At 42.2% G+C, this 17,411-nt stretch overlaps 1 protein-coding gene across 6 annotated transcripts in view; it reads left to right on the top strand.

Moving 5' to 3' along the window:
• Positions 1 to 17,411, top strand: part of PTPRM (protein tyrosine phosphatase receptor type M) — a 787,775-nt gene that overhangs the window by 574,214 nt on the left and 196,150 nt on the right. The gene's annotated exons all lie outside the window — the stretch shown is intronic.

Below are 17,411 nucleotides of genomic sequence, written 5' to 3'. Positions count from 1 at the left end.
TCTTTGTGCAGCTCATGCCAAGCGAATACTGATGCTGCTGGTGCATGGCTATCTGAGTCTAGGAGGACCGCAGGAAGACATCAAGCCATATTCAAAGAGTGCAGCCTGAAGTATCCCAGAAGTTTTACTAACAGTGGTGACAGTGAGAAAACCATAGGTGCCTCTGAAAACCACCTCCTGAATTGGTACCAGCATACCCGTGAAGCAAGGCAGGCTGGCCATCAACCTGGAACCAGCCAGGACACGTGTGCCCAGATCACTGCTGATGCACTGAATATAGTCCCAAGTGAAGAAAACAGTCTGTCCCTCTGTATTATCTTTAGACACCAAAGAATGAAATACAGGTAGTGCTAGGTCGGTGGCTTACACGACTGGCAGTTGTTTCCTTTTCTTTACGAGTGATGGTGGCTACGGCAAAGATCGTCTACAAACAGAATGTGACTGTGTCCAGCATTCTAGAAGCTAGCAGTGCTTCAAATCAAACTCACATTGCACCCCACGTGCAGGCCTCAGACTTTGTATAATTTCAGTCTCATGGATTTGGTTTAAAAAAATAAAACGAAATCAATTCAGTATATGCTGCCTAAAACTTACGACTAGGGTTCCTCTTGGTTGAATGAAGCCTCAATTCGTGGATCCTGTGTTATCCTCTGGTTTGACTATTTGTAAGAGCCTTTTTATATGGAGCAGACCGGTGGCCCTGAGTTGACTGGAGATTCTCTGAGGGCAGGAACTATGGTTTAATTATCTCCTATAACCCAGCCTACAGAACTGTTTGTGGGTCATTGAAAAAGTGAGTAACAGCAGGTCCTATCATACGTGAGCCCCCTTGTCCTCTTCCCACCCGTATGGCCCATCCGTACAGCCTCTAAAAGAGCCATGGCAGACTCTACACTCACTTCCTGCCATTGCTCAGGGAAGGAGCAAAGCCTGTTCTTGCTTTCCACTCTCTTCTTCCTGCAAAACTCCTTAGCCTGAACCCCTTTTAGTAACTGGAGTCAGCATGAAGAAGACAGAGCCCTACCCATGGGATTTTTCTCGACCATCTTATTTTGAGACACTATATGTTTGTATATATGATATGCAACATCTGTGAGAAACTTTGTACACAGCCCATCTTCCCTGGAAACAAGTTTATTAACCAAAAGAGATGATAATGACCCCAAGAAAGATAAAAGCAATTTACCTTCAAATATGTAAATTACTAGTAACACACCCATGAGTGAACGTAGCTTAATCCTTCCAAATAGTTATTCCATCCATATTGTTACTTACATAATAATAATGACAACAACGGTGATGATAGCAATGATTATTAACCAACGTGTGATAAGTTATTTATGAGTATTGGCACCGTTAGGCCTGTAACAGCTCTGTGACATATGGACCGGGACCCTGTTTTTACAGTCCAGGAAGCTGACACAGAGAAAAGTAAGTTGTTTAAAGTAGCAAGGTCAGTAAGCCACAGAACCAAGAGGCGAAGTCAGGCCACCTGTCTCCAGAGCTGTCATTCTGAACCATGATGGCTCTTTCATCGAAATGGAATAGAGATAGGAAAAGATGGACCCTGTACCTACCCATAGAGCTGGAAAGAAGCCACAAGAGAATCCCATGACCTATATTGGCCAGTATTCCCGTATTTCTCACCTCACACATTTTGCAACAGAAGAAAATCGCACCGCATGTGAAAGAGGAACCCTGCAGAGCCAGGTGGGCAGTCTTGAAGCTGCCCCTAGACGTGAGCTCCTGTCGGGAAGCAGAGAGGGCACCCGTGCCCCTGGGGCTCCTTCAGAAGCCTTCGATGCATCAGGCATCTCCGCAGCCTTGAAATGCACAGCCAAAGAGAATGGCCCTCTTCATGCACAACTAATTTCCAAGCCCCATGGTACCCACGTTGTGAAAATGCAAGGTGATTTGGCAGTCTGTCTCACCCAAATGCAGGGACTACTTGGTATGGAAATCCTGACAATTCACCCACCTCCAGCCCATACATACGACATTAAGTCCATGACTCATGACGAACAAGGCTTGTTTTTTGCCGTGTATACACCACATTGCCCCAGAGAGCCAGGCTCGCTGCTTCTCAGCCTTGCCCTGATCAGCTGGCTCACCATTAGGACTCCGAAGTCCATAATTGTACCATTTGCAACCCACAGAAAAGCCTGGAACTTGAAACTTCCAGCAGTCCCCTTGCCTTTTCTCACATGTGGACGTGTTAGATTTTGAGAGGAGAAGGCAAGGCTTCTGGAGAGGAGAAGCCGGGCTGTGGACGGAACATACTCTGGCTTCTTTGTTTCATCTCTGCTGGGCCTCCTCTTGAGGAGGACTCACTTGCTAGAGTTAGCGGAGGCACCTGTGACCTCAGGTTCAGTGTTCGCGGAGGCACCTGTGACCTCAAGTTCAGTGGTAGCGGAGGCACCCGTGACCTCAAGTTCAGTGTCCTGGCCGAAAAGGTGCCATGCGGTGTGAGGTTTGAACTGTAGCAAGACAGATACAGGCTCTCAGCGCAGGCCGGCGGACGCTTCCTTCAGAAACAGGTGCTCCAGCAGCTCTTTATTTTTATTTATTTTTTTGTCTTTGCTGACCTAATGTGGCATCTGACGCCGAGATAAACGTTACCTTCCAATGATGTAGGGAAATGGGACGTTAAGCCTTTGAAGTGACTTACACCTTGCCCCTTGGGCGGCACTGGGCTCTAACCTGCTTTTCCTACCAGCCCTCCTGCCCTTCCTTGCTGGTTCCCAGCTGTAACTATTCCCATCTGCATTCTCTTCTGCCGGGCAGGAAACAGTCTCAGGTTCCCAGCGCCAGACAGCGCAGAGTATGTTTCTAGCACTCAGTTAAAAATATTTACTGGCATCTCTATGCTGTTGTTTCAACATGGTATTATAGTATTTATCTTCGTCTGAAAGGTATTTCCTGAGGGCTATTAACTATTTTTAAATGAATTTGATGAGGGGATATTTTCATCTTTGATCACGTCTAAATCTCCATTTTATGCCAAACTGTTTTTTTTTTTTTAATGTTTGTTTATTTTGAGAGAGAGACAGAGCATGAGCAGGGGAGGGGGAGAGAGGGAGACACAGAATCCGAAGCAGGCTCCAGGATCTGAGCCGTCAGTACAGAGCCCGACGCAGGGCTCGAACTCATGAACCATGAGATCATGACCTGAGTTGAAGTTGGATGCTTAACCGACTGAGCCACCCAGGCGCCCCTAAACTGTTTGGTTTTCACATTAAACCTGGCAGCCCCAGACTGCCTTATGGCTAAGACCAAGTAATAGGAAACTATGGTAAGGTCTTCATAACATGTTTTGTAATCCTTACAAAATGTACTTTGAAATATCATAAAAACAAATGTGTAGGCTACGTTTAGTGCATGCGGTACTCTTAGTTTTAATTTTTTTTCCCTCTCACTTGCAAATTCGCTGAATTTGGTAATTTGCAGACTGTTTCTTCTTCATTAGTGAGAAAAATAAGTTAGCTCCATAGTCATTTTTCTTAAAATAACTATTTTCTAAAGTTCCCTTTACAAGTAGAATCAACACTCAATTATTTGTGTTAATGGAGGAGGGAAAAGATCCAGATAAAACAATAGATAATCATAAATTGTTTATATAAGGGGAAAGTGCTGAATTGGACAGAACAAAGCTGATTTGTGGGCCACTTACCCCTCTCATAGTAACACCGATCTACATAATGACAAATCTCATCACGTTGGAACCCCCCCCCCCCAAGTAGAGCTTGATGTTGTACCTCCCACCTCACTGTCATACAGATCCCCTGTCACCACAGGTAGTTTATAGACAGGGACATTTGCTTACCCATAATCCAGATTCACTTCAATATCATACATGTAAGCTCTGCCGAGTCTCCATGGAAGAAGTTAAATAAAATATATTGCATTCCTGTTTGACTTTGGAATTAAATTTCTCTATAAATATCGCATCAACCCCCTTAGAGATAGTTTCCTTTAAGAAATATTGTCAGCATGTGGAAGGAAAATGAAGCCTAAGAAGGATAAATGTCATTGACCTATCACAGTGAGAAACACAGGAGACAAGTGTCCCATTTTCCCCTACCATTTTCTGTTCATTATTTTTTCTCCCTTCCCCAGAAAAATTAATTTAGAAAGTCCTGCTGTGGTATATGACAGGCACATGTTAGCAGTGGCCGCCCCAAAAGTCACATCTGCAAAAATAACCATGTTGAAGGCCATTATCGCTTATCAAATTAATAAGACAAAAACTTTTCGTGTGTTGAGGGGGTGAGGGAAGGGTAAACATAATGGATTTATTTAGAACTACCTCCCTGCTGCTGAGTGCATTCTCTGAACACTTTATAAAGTGTATCTCCATGTAATTTTCCCACATAGCAGAAATGTAGACCTAGAAACAACATTAGCAACAACGAAGAAGAAACATATCTTAACTGCCTAACCTATAGCTATCATGAGATTCCATATAATTTACAGGATTGGTAAAAATTTCACCCAGGGCAGGAATTTAGTGTGGCACATGCATGTACTTTTATTTAGTCTTGCAGAATGATATGGATTGATTGCGAATGTGCCTTTTTTTCCTGCAAAACTTATATATTCACATAGGCTGAACGGATACTAATTCCCTGAAATGTGAATTTTTTGTTGTTGAATCCATTCTTTGTTTTCTGTAAGTGCTTATTCCTGAAACAACAGTGTAAGTAATTTGGAAACATGATTTAGTATGCAAGTATTCGCTTTACATTACTATCAGTTGGAATGCATTTAATACACAAGATTGTTCAAACTAAATGATGCATAGAATTTCCAGAGCCACAAGGAGCCTTGGAGCTCATCCCTTCCTAACCTCTCATTTTATAGATGAAAAAACAGAAGCTCAGATAAGTTAAATGCTTTGGTGGGTAGGGGGGAAGGGAAATCCACAGCTGTGAATCCCAATTTGCAATTTCTGCAGATTGCTTTAATGTGACTTTTCTGGGGACTGCTTCACTGAATGATGTCAGCTATGCTAATTTCATGACATGTCACTGACAATGCAGGGGCCACAAGATTAATTTGAAAACGTCTGTATTTTTCTAGTGCAGCTAGGTGAGCTCCACTAAGCAGGAAGTCTTAATCTGTGACAGGCCCCAGATGCCTGGAGAAAGTGCTCAGCCCAGAAAAGCTCGAGCGGTGATTGATGGCTGTGCCAGCCACACAATTACAGTCAGTTACAGTGTCGGCTCCCTCAAACTACCACGCAGTAAATTCGTATGCGGGCTGAGCATCCGTTGTTCTCAAAGCTTCGGTTGACCGTTTCCTCTGTGCGACAAACATTTAACATTAAACTCACGAAAAAAGTAGCCGCCCTCAAAAGTACCAACTGGCAGTCTTGGGGCTAACGCTAGTTTGTTTGGGGCCCTTAAAAGTGATACGCAATGATTTGCCTACCTTTTCATTCATGATCACAAATCAAAGTTGAGACTCGTGGCCCAGGGTAAGGGGGAGAAGCTCATGGAAGCAGACGATTACAGGAAGATTCCTGACAAATTAATCTCTGGGCCGATCTGGGTACTTCAATCGTGTCCATCCTGGCATTTCTATTATAACTGGGGTAGAAAGCCTTTCCATCCCTCCCGACAGCCATCAAAGGCATCCACACTTCTAGACTTTTCAAGGGCCAACTACAATTGAAGGTGGTGTGGACAGGCCGCTGATTGCCAAGACTGGTCCAGAATGAACCTGCTCATCTATTCTGACTTCTGAGTCACTCAGTCACTTTGCTCAGGGCTAAGAAAGAAGTGGAAGGTCCTGGGGCTACAGGAGGGCCAAAACACTCACCTTCCCAAGAAAAGTTTCGACATGAAATTCCTGGACAATTAAGGCGAAACAAAAACTGTTCATTCCAGACCTAAATAACCTTTTCTTGCTAAAAACTTTTTTTTTTTAAGTTTCAGTGTTTACTGTCTGAGAGAGGCTTATGAAGGCTATGCTTCCTGCATCTAGAATGTGCAGAAAGTCTACAGCTATAAATGTCTCTGCAGCAAACGGGCTGTGCGGTGTGCTGCAAACCCAGCCTGCTAGGTAATTTATGTTGCTTAGGGACTGTAGTTTTCTAATAGATTGAACTGTTAGTTTTCAGGAGGATTTAATGAAATATTGAACCAGATGCCACTGGTCTGCCATGGATGTGAGACTATGAGAAATGAGGAAATGTTGCTTGGTAAACAGCTCAGTCCTCTGTGAGGGGGGGAATATGTTGGGGCCTCAGTGAAAGCGAATCGCAGGCAAGAGAAGACATGGCAGGTTTCGTATAAATGTGTCTGCACCCATGTCCTGTGCTCGTTTAGAATAATAGGAGGCTGTGTCTAGCCCAGGGCCCTTTGGATTTTCCAGAAAAATTGTCTGAATCTGGAGGTGGGGACTAGGGGCTGAAGTTTTTCTGGGTCATTATTGTTGTCCAGTGTTAATCCTCTGAATAGCCCTATAATTCCTCTGGATATGTTTTTGCTGGATTCCTATTTTCAATAGTATTATCAGATAATGGACATCAGGATTGAACTAGCAGAGTGTTGCAAAGGAAACAGTCTCCTTAGAATGAAATTCTTATGTGTCATTTTGAGGGCCCTGACAATTAGATTCCTTCTTAATGCTTTAGGACTCCTACCTTTTTTTTCTTTTTTTTTAACCAATGTCAGAGCAAGAGATTGTTTCTCAAAGAAAAACAAAATCTTTGGGGTGCCTGGGTGGCTTGGCCGTTTAAGCGTCCCACTTCAGCTCAGGTCATGATCTCACAGTTCGTGGGTTCAAGCCCCGCGTTGGGCTCTGTGCTCACAGCTCAGAGCCTGGAGTCTCCTTCAGATTCTGTATCTCCCTCTCTCTCTGCCCCTCCCCACCTTGTCAAAAAGTAAATGAACGTTAAAAAAAAATTAAAAGAAGAAAAAGAAATCTTCAGCTTGTGAGTTCAAATGTTTATTTTTCTCTTTAGAAAAGACAATTATTAGATTTTTTCTCTATAAGTAATTACTTCAACTTTAAACACTTTTTTGAGCATCATCCAGTTTTTTTCACTTAAGAAGTGGTTCTTTTTTATTTTTTCATTTCTTTTCCTTTTCTAGAAAAAAATATGTTTCAGGTGTACAGCATAATGATTCGACATTTATATACATTACAAAATGCTCACCATGGTGAATTTAGTTACCATCTGTCACCAAAGTTATTAAGATGTTATTGACTATGTTCCCTGTGCTGTGCTTTTTATCCCCTTGGCTTGTTTATTTTACAACTGAAGGTTTGGACCTCTGTATCCCTTTTCCTAATAAGACAACCTTCTAGTTGTCCTTTTTTGCAGAGCTTTTCTGTTTCTGCGTTGCCTATCCTAACCAGCGCCTAAGAGCACTCCGCAGAGAGCCACACGCGATAAGAAGGGTCCTAGAATAGTTCTGTGTTAAGTTTGCAAATGTACGTGCCAATTAAAACAAAATTTGTGTGTGTAAAGATGGATAGTCAAGCCCACAAAGATTCATGTCCATGGGGACATTCTCTGTCTAAATAACTAAAGGTTCCGTGTAACCTAGATTAACTTTTAACAAAATGAAATTAAAAGGCATCAGCTTCCTCTAAATACTTTTTTTGGATAGGAGTTGACGACGTCGTGGGGAAATCTTGTTTATGTAATCCTTTCTAGTCCCGGGACAGTCCTTAGTAGTTGATCCTAGAAAAGAGGTTGAAAGCTAAGGGAAAGAAGGTATTTCTTGTCATGTTAAAACCACAGACTGCATAGATTTATTTGTACCCATTATAGGACAGCAGTTGTCTTTCCGGATCATTCAAGGGAATCCTACTGGATAAAAAATGTTAAGGTGCTTCTGAAAATGATTAAGCTCACCCGGGTTTGGACGAACAGGCATTCATGTGTGTCCAGGGGACTGGATTTTAGTCTCAGCAGGGCCACTAAGTCACCATGACCTCTGGCAAATTGTAGGACCTCTTTTGCTCTCTGTTGGATCTGGTCAAGAACGGCAGATAATGCTTCTCGTTCCTTAGCACGACTGATAACTGATTGGAGAACATTAGCAGCTCTGATCTTCACAACAAAGAAATAGGTTAAACAAAGACACAAATAGCTCCTATGAGAACTCTAGTCCAATTGTGTTCATTTCCATGACTCTCACTTCAGTCTGTCAGATCTGTAGCCACAGATGAATAGGGAAACTTGTTTCCTGTTCTATAAAGTCCCCATTTTGGCTACAAATAAAGTTTGGAACTTCTTGAATATACTCTCCATGCACCAGCTCTTGCCCTCAGCTACTCCTTTTAGAGAAATAAGGACTCCTCAGTGTTCTAGCCTCACACACGTCATGTCATTGGCTTAAGGGAAAACATAAAATAATAAACAAAGATTGACAAATACGTTTTCAGATATTTTCCCTCACGCCACTCATTTACATGATGAATAATGGCAAGTAGTGTAAACAAACCCAACTACTCCTGCGTAACATTTCAAGTTTAGACCCGTTTCTTACCTCGGGTTAACCCATTTCCTGCAACACATGGAAGATATAGATCATCCAGTCTGTTTTATGGTCTTACTGCCATTCACAGCCAATTGGTAGCTGGCTCTTTGGCACATTGGGAAACTCGGCATTATACAGATCAGAGCTGTTTCAGGGCACAGAACTGTGTTCCTTAATGTGTGGCCGGAGGACACCTTTGCCTCAGACTCACCTTGGAGATTATGAGAGTGAATACTTCTGGGTCATAACCTCTGACATACTGGATCAGAATAGAGGGTGGAGGGAAAGTGTATGACATGTTTTCAGGTGATACGGAAATCCTTACTGCCCTAGAGGGTTGAGCCAGCTTCCAATATTCCTTGTGTGTGAAGGAATTATGGGGAAAGTTCTGTCAGAGTGTTGGCTTAAGCCCCACAAGAACAAGGTGCTTAGCCTCAGGATAGCCAATGGAAGTGGAAGGGAAATCTCAAGGGAACCTTATTCTGTGGCTCTGATTTTCCTGGTACTGTGTGACTGTTCTCTGCTGATCTTGAATGGGGCCCGGATGGACTCACCAGACACTATCATTAATTGTATCTGAGCGTGATGGTACAGAAAACAAAGCTATGTGTGTATGTGGACACACAAGCACACAGACTTTTTTCTCAGTTTATGATATACTTGTTTTATCATTCTTACTAAGGAATTGTGCTCAGTGCAGGGTTTAAGAGAGGTCAGGTGACACACGGATTCATTCAGTGACTACTTGAGTGTGTGCTTATTCAAGGCACTAAGCTAGGGGTCGTGGGAACAACACATATCAGACTAACCCAAGAATCTCAAGAACGTTATATCTGATAGGAAACAGAAGCCGCATACATAAAGATAATATTAGACTGAAAATGTTAAAATGCCATACGATATATAGATAAAGTCTCTGCAAGTTCAGAAGGAGAATTTCCTTTCAGGTGCAGGAATTATAAAAACTTTAGGAGGAAGTGGCAATTAGGTTGAAATTTTCAGATTTACAAAATGTAAAACAGTACGTGTTGGAGTATTATCATTATTAATAATTATCATTTTCGGGGCACCTGGGTGGCTCAGTCAGTTAAGCGTCCGACTCTTGATTTCTGCTCAGATCATGATCTCAGGGTCATGAGTCCAAGCTCCGCGTTGGGCTCGGTGCTGACAGTGCGGAGCCTGCTTGGATTTCTCTTTCCCTCTGTGCCCCTCCCCCGTTCATGCTTGCTCACTCATGCTCTCTCTCTCTCTCTTTCTCTCTCTCTCTTGCAATGATAATAATAATTATCATTTTCATAATGTTTCATAGCACTTGCTGTAACAGAGTGCCTAGTTTGCTCCTTCATGTTGTATGTGTGCAGAGTGATCAAAACAAGTCAGGTCATAAGAGAATTGCTTTCCATCAGGGGACGTCAATCCATTTACCAAGCAAGCAAAATGAGTGTGATTTGGGAAGTGAACTTAAAGATCAAAGCAAAGCCAAGTGGGTTTGGGATTGTGCAACATAAGAATGGGTAATACAGTTAACTTGATAGAAGAAGCTATCGACATATCAGAAGTGTGATCCCAACAGAGTGTAGAGAACTCTTTTAGTTCAGAAATAGTAAGGCAGTAAGAAGAGCGGAAAAATACCTAAGGAGAAAGTACAATTTGCCGTCCCTTTTTAAAATAAAAAAAAAAAAAAATGAATTGCTACATGAGTAAGAATGAGCGTGCTTTCTTATCAAAAATAGGTTTGTCCTTATGATTGCCTGTTACTGTTTGAATCATAACTTCCAACTGCTGCTTTCATTCAAAAGAAGCCATTAAACTCACATACTTCTTGAATGTGCCCAGTGTGTGAAAGCTTTAATTAAATCTACAAGGAGAGCCTTAAAAGAACAAGAATCAAATTAATTGCAACATGGGCCACGCATTTGTTTCTCTGACAGGCCCTGTGCTTTGGAGAGAACGCAATCTGGGTGCCTTTATCTGAATTAGTAAACTCAATATCACTTTCCATTAGCATGGCCGCTCTGCACCATGCATCTTGTCCCTGACACTGTTTACATGTTAATGCCCTCCCAAATAGAGTCTGTTCCAACTGGTTTGCAGTAGGGTTCCAAAGCAGTAAATCCATGAGGTGGAATAAGCAGTCTACGGCTCTCTGCATTACTGGCTTTTGTGCGGTCCTCTCTGGATTGAGCTTCATAATTAGACTGCAGAGTAATTAAGGCAAATTCAGCACATGCAAATAGGGCAAAAGGATTTGCTGCTAATTACGGTTGTTACACCATCGTCAAGAAAAATTAATTTGTAATATTATTCTCTGGCTTTTCAGTGACCTAAAATCTGAAGTAATGAAGTGATGTTTTGTGCTCAAGCAGGATTTCTACAACTGGAGTTAATAAATATTTGTCCCATGAGAAATTAGAAATAAAAGTTATATATTTGAAATTTTACCCCCCCCCTAAAAAAAGCCTCCAGAATTCCTATAAAAACTTCAATGTATAATCACTCTGTCTTTATTTTTGTGTTGCTTTTGGAAGATACTGTTTTTTACTATGCCAATATAATAGTATAATCACACTAGCAATCTGTAAATACCCACATACCACACCAACTTGTGACATTTGCAATTGGGAGTTTAATTAGTGTATAATTTTCTTGTTTTAAGGTCTTGACCTATTAATACATTGGGCCAAATGTTGAAAGCCAGCGAACTGTGACTGGTTATATTCAGCTTCCGTGAAGGAACTAATAGCCTTAAGCAAGGTGGCCTGGTTTAGCATGCTGAATGAAACAGGTATCTGAAGGTAATTTTTTTTTTTGGCTGCACATAGTTTAGAATTAGAATTGCAGGGATTTCCACTTTGAAACGTTGCATATTTTAGTGTGGATTGTTTCACAGGCAGAGAATTACATTTTCTCACTGAAAATGTAAAGCAGATTTATTTGTGAGCTGTCTGCCCTTGCTGCTACGTGTTTTCTTACTTGCTTCTCGTTTCTGTAATGCCAAAGACCAAAAGACAAGCATGTGTTATTTCTATGACTGAGAAAGGGGGAAGCAGCATTTTTAAGAGTTTGGAGCTCTGCATGTTAATTAAGAGAGGCAATATTCACAGCGTTTTAAATATTAAAGACTTAGTCCATCCAGGGTCAAATTGGGAAATTTAAAAATTTATGAGCTTATATTGTTAATAGTTTCCTAAGGGCAAATTCATCCCGTATTTTGAGCAATTAATGAATTGCTTCTTGTATGGCAGTATAATAGAGAGAAAGAGTACAGTTAGACATAATCTAGAAGTTCTTTTTGGAAACAAGCTAACAAGGGAGGCTGTGTAATCTCTATCCAGTGCGGTCTCTAAAAATAGGTTGGATAACCATCTATCTTGAGAGATTTCAGAGTGATGTGCCTGGAGGCAGGGAGTTAGATCTGGAGACTTCTTAAGGCCCTTCCATTTTGTAATTCCCATAATTCTTCTGCAAATATAAATACAGACAACATGATTTTCTTTGTTCTGGTTGTCACGGTGTGAAAAAAAAATCTCAAAATGAGTACTCCCATTATAGAATGTTGCTGTCAATTATTAAGCTTAACACCAATAATAATAAAGGGAACCAAAGTGCACATCATCACCAACAGGATGGTAATTTGTGATGTCTTTTGAACTTCCAAATGACTATTGCATGAAGGGCTGAGAGAAAGGTCATGCGAAGATTAGCTTCAGACATACCCCATTGTTACTCAAGAAGGATTTTGCTCTGATTAGCAAAATACCAATGGCCAGTCAGGGGAAAAAAGATCAAGGCCAGTAACCTTCCGAAAGGGAAGTCAGCCCCAGTAAGGAACAAGAGCTGCTGTCATCTCTAAGGACTGCAAACCCACACAGAATTGATTCAGAATATCCTGCACTATAGCTGGAAAGCCTTGTTGACGGCTTTAGTTCTAATTATTTGTGGATCAGATTGAACAGAAATACATCTGTTTCTTTCCCATCTTTTCTTCTTACCCTTTCTCCTGTCTGTCCTTTCTTTGTACATATGGTGATTTCTTCATTATTTTTTTTACTTCTTTTTGTGTTTTTTCTTCCAACTCCGTATTCTCCCACCTTTCTGAGGAGTTGTGTTTTCTTTTTACTCATTCAAGTACCTATAGGCTTTGGGAACAAGCAAAATTATTATAAGTTTTGGGGTATTTTTTACCTTTTTAAAAGTATGAAAAGCAGGGTGCCTGGGTGGCTCAGTCAATTAAGCATCTGACTCTTGATCTCTGCTCGGGTCTTGATCTCAAGGTCGTGAGTTCAAGCTCCATATTGGGGTTTCACACTGGGCATGGAGCCTACTTAAAAAGATAAAAATAAACAAATGCATGAAAAGCTTTCTTAGACTCACAGTATTTGCCTTCTCAGCCCATCATCCACTCAACAAAATAAGCGGTTTCTTTAGCATTTCTTTACAAAGTTTTCCATGCCTCTTGATTTATGTATTCATTCAACAAATTGAGAGTCCATTGCATGCCGGACACTGTTCTAGACATTGGGAATATAACAGTGAGCAAAATAAATGGAAATCTTGACCTCTCTGGCAATTCAAAAATTGCGTCAGGAATTTTGCAATAATGAGCAAGTTATTGGGGGAGGAAAGCGTAAGAGTTAAGAGTGCTTTTGTCTTTCTCCATCTGTACCCCAATCTTCTTCATTTTGGATGCTGTTGGTTAAGTGATCACAGTCTGCTAAGACCAGCCCATGGCAGTGACCAAGACGAAGACGCATTAGAGCTTCTTGAGGACTGGGAAGGAACACAGGGACCAAGAGGGGAAGCAGGAGGAGCAGGCGTCCTCTGGCAGGGCTGCTCCCCGCTGAGCCTGTCACAAGAAGGCAGAGACTTCTGTGAAAGGGATGTAGGTAGGAGCAGCACGAACGACCAGAGCTGAGCCGTGCCTCACTAGAAGATGTGGGGGCCTCGCAGAGGATCAGAGCGAGCGCTTTGTCCTTCCCAAGTGCACGAAAGCCGGGGCTGATGCACTGAAAGGCAATGAGGCTGAACCGGACTAAGTGGAGAAGGCAAATGACCTAGTGCAAGAAAGGTGACTGCCTTGGGCAGCTGCGATTCTGCCTGAGTTAGTTATTTTCTGCTGCTCGTGCATCTTAGAAAAGTAAAATCGCATTAGGAAATCTCTCCATTGGCTACTCCCCATGACCTTTGGCTGACTCAGACAAACCCAGGGCCCCTGAGGGAAGGTGAACCCGCCTCGGCTTTTCCCCAGGTTACTAGTTCAGGACCCACTTCTCTTCGTCAGAGCCGCCAACGTTGCAAACGTAGCTCTTGTTGCCGGGCATCCTAAAAGTAGTTCAGCGTGTTAATACTTCTTAAAAAAGAAAAAAAACTGCAAATCAAAGGGAGCTTGTTCTTTTAAAATGTTTTGATTCAGTTTTAGAATGAAAAGGAGCAGCACTAGTTTGGGGGCTTTAATTATAATGGGTCTCTGGCTCACCTTACCAGCTGCCTTTGATATTTTCAGTTCTTATTCTAATTTAATTATGTTTCCTGTGCCGTGATTACATCATGAAAGGAAGTCCCTCAGATTGTTCACTGCAGAACAGAATTGAATGGGGGTGTGGATGTATTTATAGTTGCTGAATATATTAAAGAATCACATTTATCACTTTTATTTTTTTTCATTTTTTTAATGTTTATTTTTGAGAGAGAGAGAGAGAGACAGCTTGAGCAGGGGAGGAGCAGAGAGAGAGGGAGACACAGAATCCAAAGCAGGCTTCAGGCTCTGAGCTGTCAGCACAGAGCCCGACACGGGGCTCGAACTCACAAACCATGAGATCATGACGTGAGCCGAAGTCAGACACCCAACCAACTGAGCCACCCAGGAGCCCCAATCTCATTTACTTGAAAGAAGTTTTCACCTCCAAGGCAGGGCTAAGGCTCTAAGATACTGTTTTAGCTAAGCTTTAGTGTATTTTAAATATTTTAGAGGTAAAGAGACCTGTTAGGAACACTGGACAGTTACAGTTAGAGTACCCTTTTCTCTTGAACTCCCTTGTTGCTAAATTTACTTCCAAATGAGAACCATCTGAGGAAACTTTTAGATACACAGATGTCTAGCCCCTACCTTATGCTGCCCCAAATAGAGAATAAGCAGAGAACTTTATTTTTTTAAAAGCATCACAGGTAATCCTATTTGGAAACTGTTATACTCTACTCAAAAGGACATGCTAGAGGAATAAAATAATGAATCAAATGATAGCATTGATAGCTTTCTTGTCTTTGGAAAGCTAATCCATGTCTATTATAAAATATTCAATCACAGCAGAAAAGCACCAAGAAAACAGGAAAATAACTTCCTATCTTCCCCCCCCATCATCATTCTGATGATCATCTTTTCATACATTTCCGTGTGTGTGTGTGTGTAGCTCATTATTTTCATGGTGGGTCACAAACATCTTGCCACACCAACAGTTGGTTGTATTTAACAGTTTCATCTTTCATCTATTTATTAAATTTTTGAGTTTATTTATTTTGAGAGGCAGAGAGAGAGAGAGAGAGAGAGAGAGCGAGCACAAGGGGGGGAAGGGGCATAGTGAGAGGGAGAGAGCCCGACGTGTCTCTCAAACTCACAAACTACGAGATCATGACATGAGCCAAAATCAAGAGTTGGCCTGAGCCACTCAGGTGCCCCTGTTTTGTAGTTTGATATTTAATAGTTTGATCTTACTCGATGACCACTCTCATGTGTGGCCTTTAGAATTCCCTCGAAAATCGCTCACTCAGTATTTTTGGTGCCTTTAATGATAACAACAACAGTAAGGGAAGTCGCAGTGGGGCAGTAATAGCAAATGCTTCCGTAAAACTGTATGCTGGGCACCATTCTTTTTTTTTTTTAATGTTTATTTATTTTTGAGACAGAGAGAGACAGAGCATGAACGGGGGAGGGGCAGAGAGAGGGAGACACAGAATCTGAAACAGGCTCCAGGCTCTGAGCTGTCAGCACAGAGCCCGACGCCGGGCTCGAACTCACGGACCGCGAGATCATGACCTGAGCTGAAGTCGGCCACTTAACCGACTGAGCCACCCAGGCGCCCCTGCTGGGCACCGTTCTAAGGTGGTTATGTAATTAACATGTTTAGTCCCCTCAAACTCTGTCTTTACCCCATTTTACAGCTGAGGAAACGTAGGTACATGTGCAAAGTCATACAGTTAACCAGTGATGGCCATAGCATTTGAACTGAAGCCAGCCAACTCCAGAATGTTTGTTTCACCGCCATATTGCACTCAGTGGGCCAGGCACAATGCAAGGTGAAGTACAGTGGTAACCTAAGGCAGCCTCAAGCCTACCTTCCTGGGCCTCACACTGTAGTTGAAAAGACCAGGTATTAATAAAATATTCACAGAGTGAATGTGAAAATGCTCTATGACTGGTATACCAGAAGGTGAGGCACAGGGTATTCTGTCTATATAACCTCTTAACAGGGGCAGTGACTTAGCATGGTCAGAGAAGCCTTCTCTCAGGAAGAGACACCCGTGAAATCTACAGGTTGAAAGGAGTTAATTAGATGAAGTTAAAGGTAGAGCATTCTAAGCGGTGGAAACATCTGCCATGGACCCTGGGTCAAGAGGGAATATGCCAAGTCCGAGTAACCAGGAAGAGGTCAGGGAGAGAAGGCTTCTCAGGGAGGGAGGCAGAGCTTGTCAGGCAAGGAGGCTGGGGAGGCACGCTGGAACTAGACCACAGGATGTCTTCTAGGTCAGGGGGTAGAGTTTGGGAGGAACAGAAGGAACAGAAGCTGCTGTTGTGTTTGAAGTCAGAGCGTGATGTGAACAGGTTTGTATTTTCAAAGCTCTCTGGTGACAGTGTGGAGAGCAGACTGGAGTGGGGCCAGGCTGGCTTCAAGAGACGTGTAGGGAAGCAGTTGCAAAAGAAAACGGAAGCCTAGACCAGTTGGCAATGAGGAGAGGGAGAAGAGTGGACAGATTTAAGAGGTGAAATTAACAGGAGTTGGATAGAAGGCAGCTAGGGGGAGGCATTCGCAGAAAGAATGGCAGTGCTGTGCACCAAGCTGGCCAGAATACGGCAGCTTGAACTTGAAGCCAAACACCAGGTGTGGCATCTGCACCCACCTGGAGAGCATGTGGACTTCGGGTCGGTTGTCATGAGAATCACACACATTTCTTTATGAGCTGTTTTACCCTTGAAGAGCAGCTCTCCTGTGGGCATTGAACAGTACATCATGCTTCATTCCATTTGCCTCTTGGAGATTTGTATGCAGATGGCAATTTCAGATGCTTATATCTAATATTATATTTCTTTCTGTGTCTTTCCAGCCATTCTTGAAACTATACAAGCTTTCCATCCCATGAGCCTAAAAATAGATTTCGTTCCGTAAACAGAAGAAACAGTGTCAGAAAGTGTAGGTTCCTAAATCCAAAAATAAATTAAACTTGCTAACATTAATTATTTCTCAGATATTGACGGAGAGGTGGAAAGGAAATGTTCAGCACAGTGTCTCATTTTTAAAAAGGTAGAACAAAACAAATCCAGAAGGCACACAGTTACAGCATAAAGCTAGCCATGGCTGTGCATAAAATTTGAATACTGTGTAGTCAGAGGATGGCTCCTTCTGCGCTTTATACAAAGGATGCACACAGCTGGAATTTTTACAGTCCTTTATTATAACAGGAGCCAACATTTTCCTGCCCGCTATAACACTGAACCAACTCATAACTTTGAAGCAAACTCTGTAGGAGATATTTAAGTGAATAATGCTGTTCTATAATAAAGAGGGTGCCTAATGCTTCCTGTGTATAACAGTCAGCGCATTACCATAATGTTAAAGAAAATGTCCGTCTTCAGGATCTGTCCCAGGTCGTCACGGTTTGCATATATAGTGTTTGCGTTGAGCTCTTGAAAGACAGTGACCGAGG

This window comes from Acinonyx jubatus, chromosome D3 (genome assembly GCF_027475565.1).
Source record: "Acinonyx jubatus isolate Ajub_Pintada_27869175 chromosome D3, VMU_Ajub_asm_v1.0, whole genome shotgun sequence".
In the NCBI taxonomy this organism is placed as follows: Eukaryota; Metazoa; Chordata; class Mammalia; order Carnivora; family Felidae; genus Acinonyx; species Acinonyx jubatus.
The sequence above is the reverse complement of the archived record's forward strand: the minus strand, read 5'-3'. Positions and strand labels throughout refer to the sequence as shown.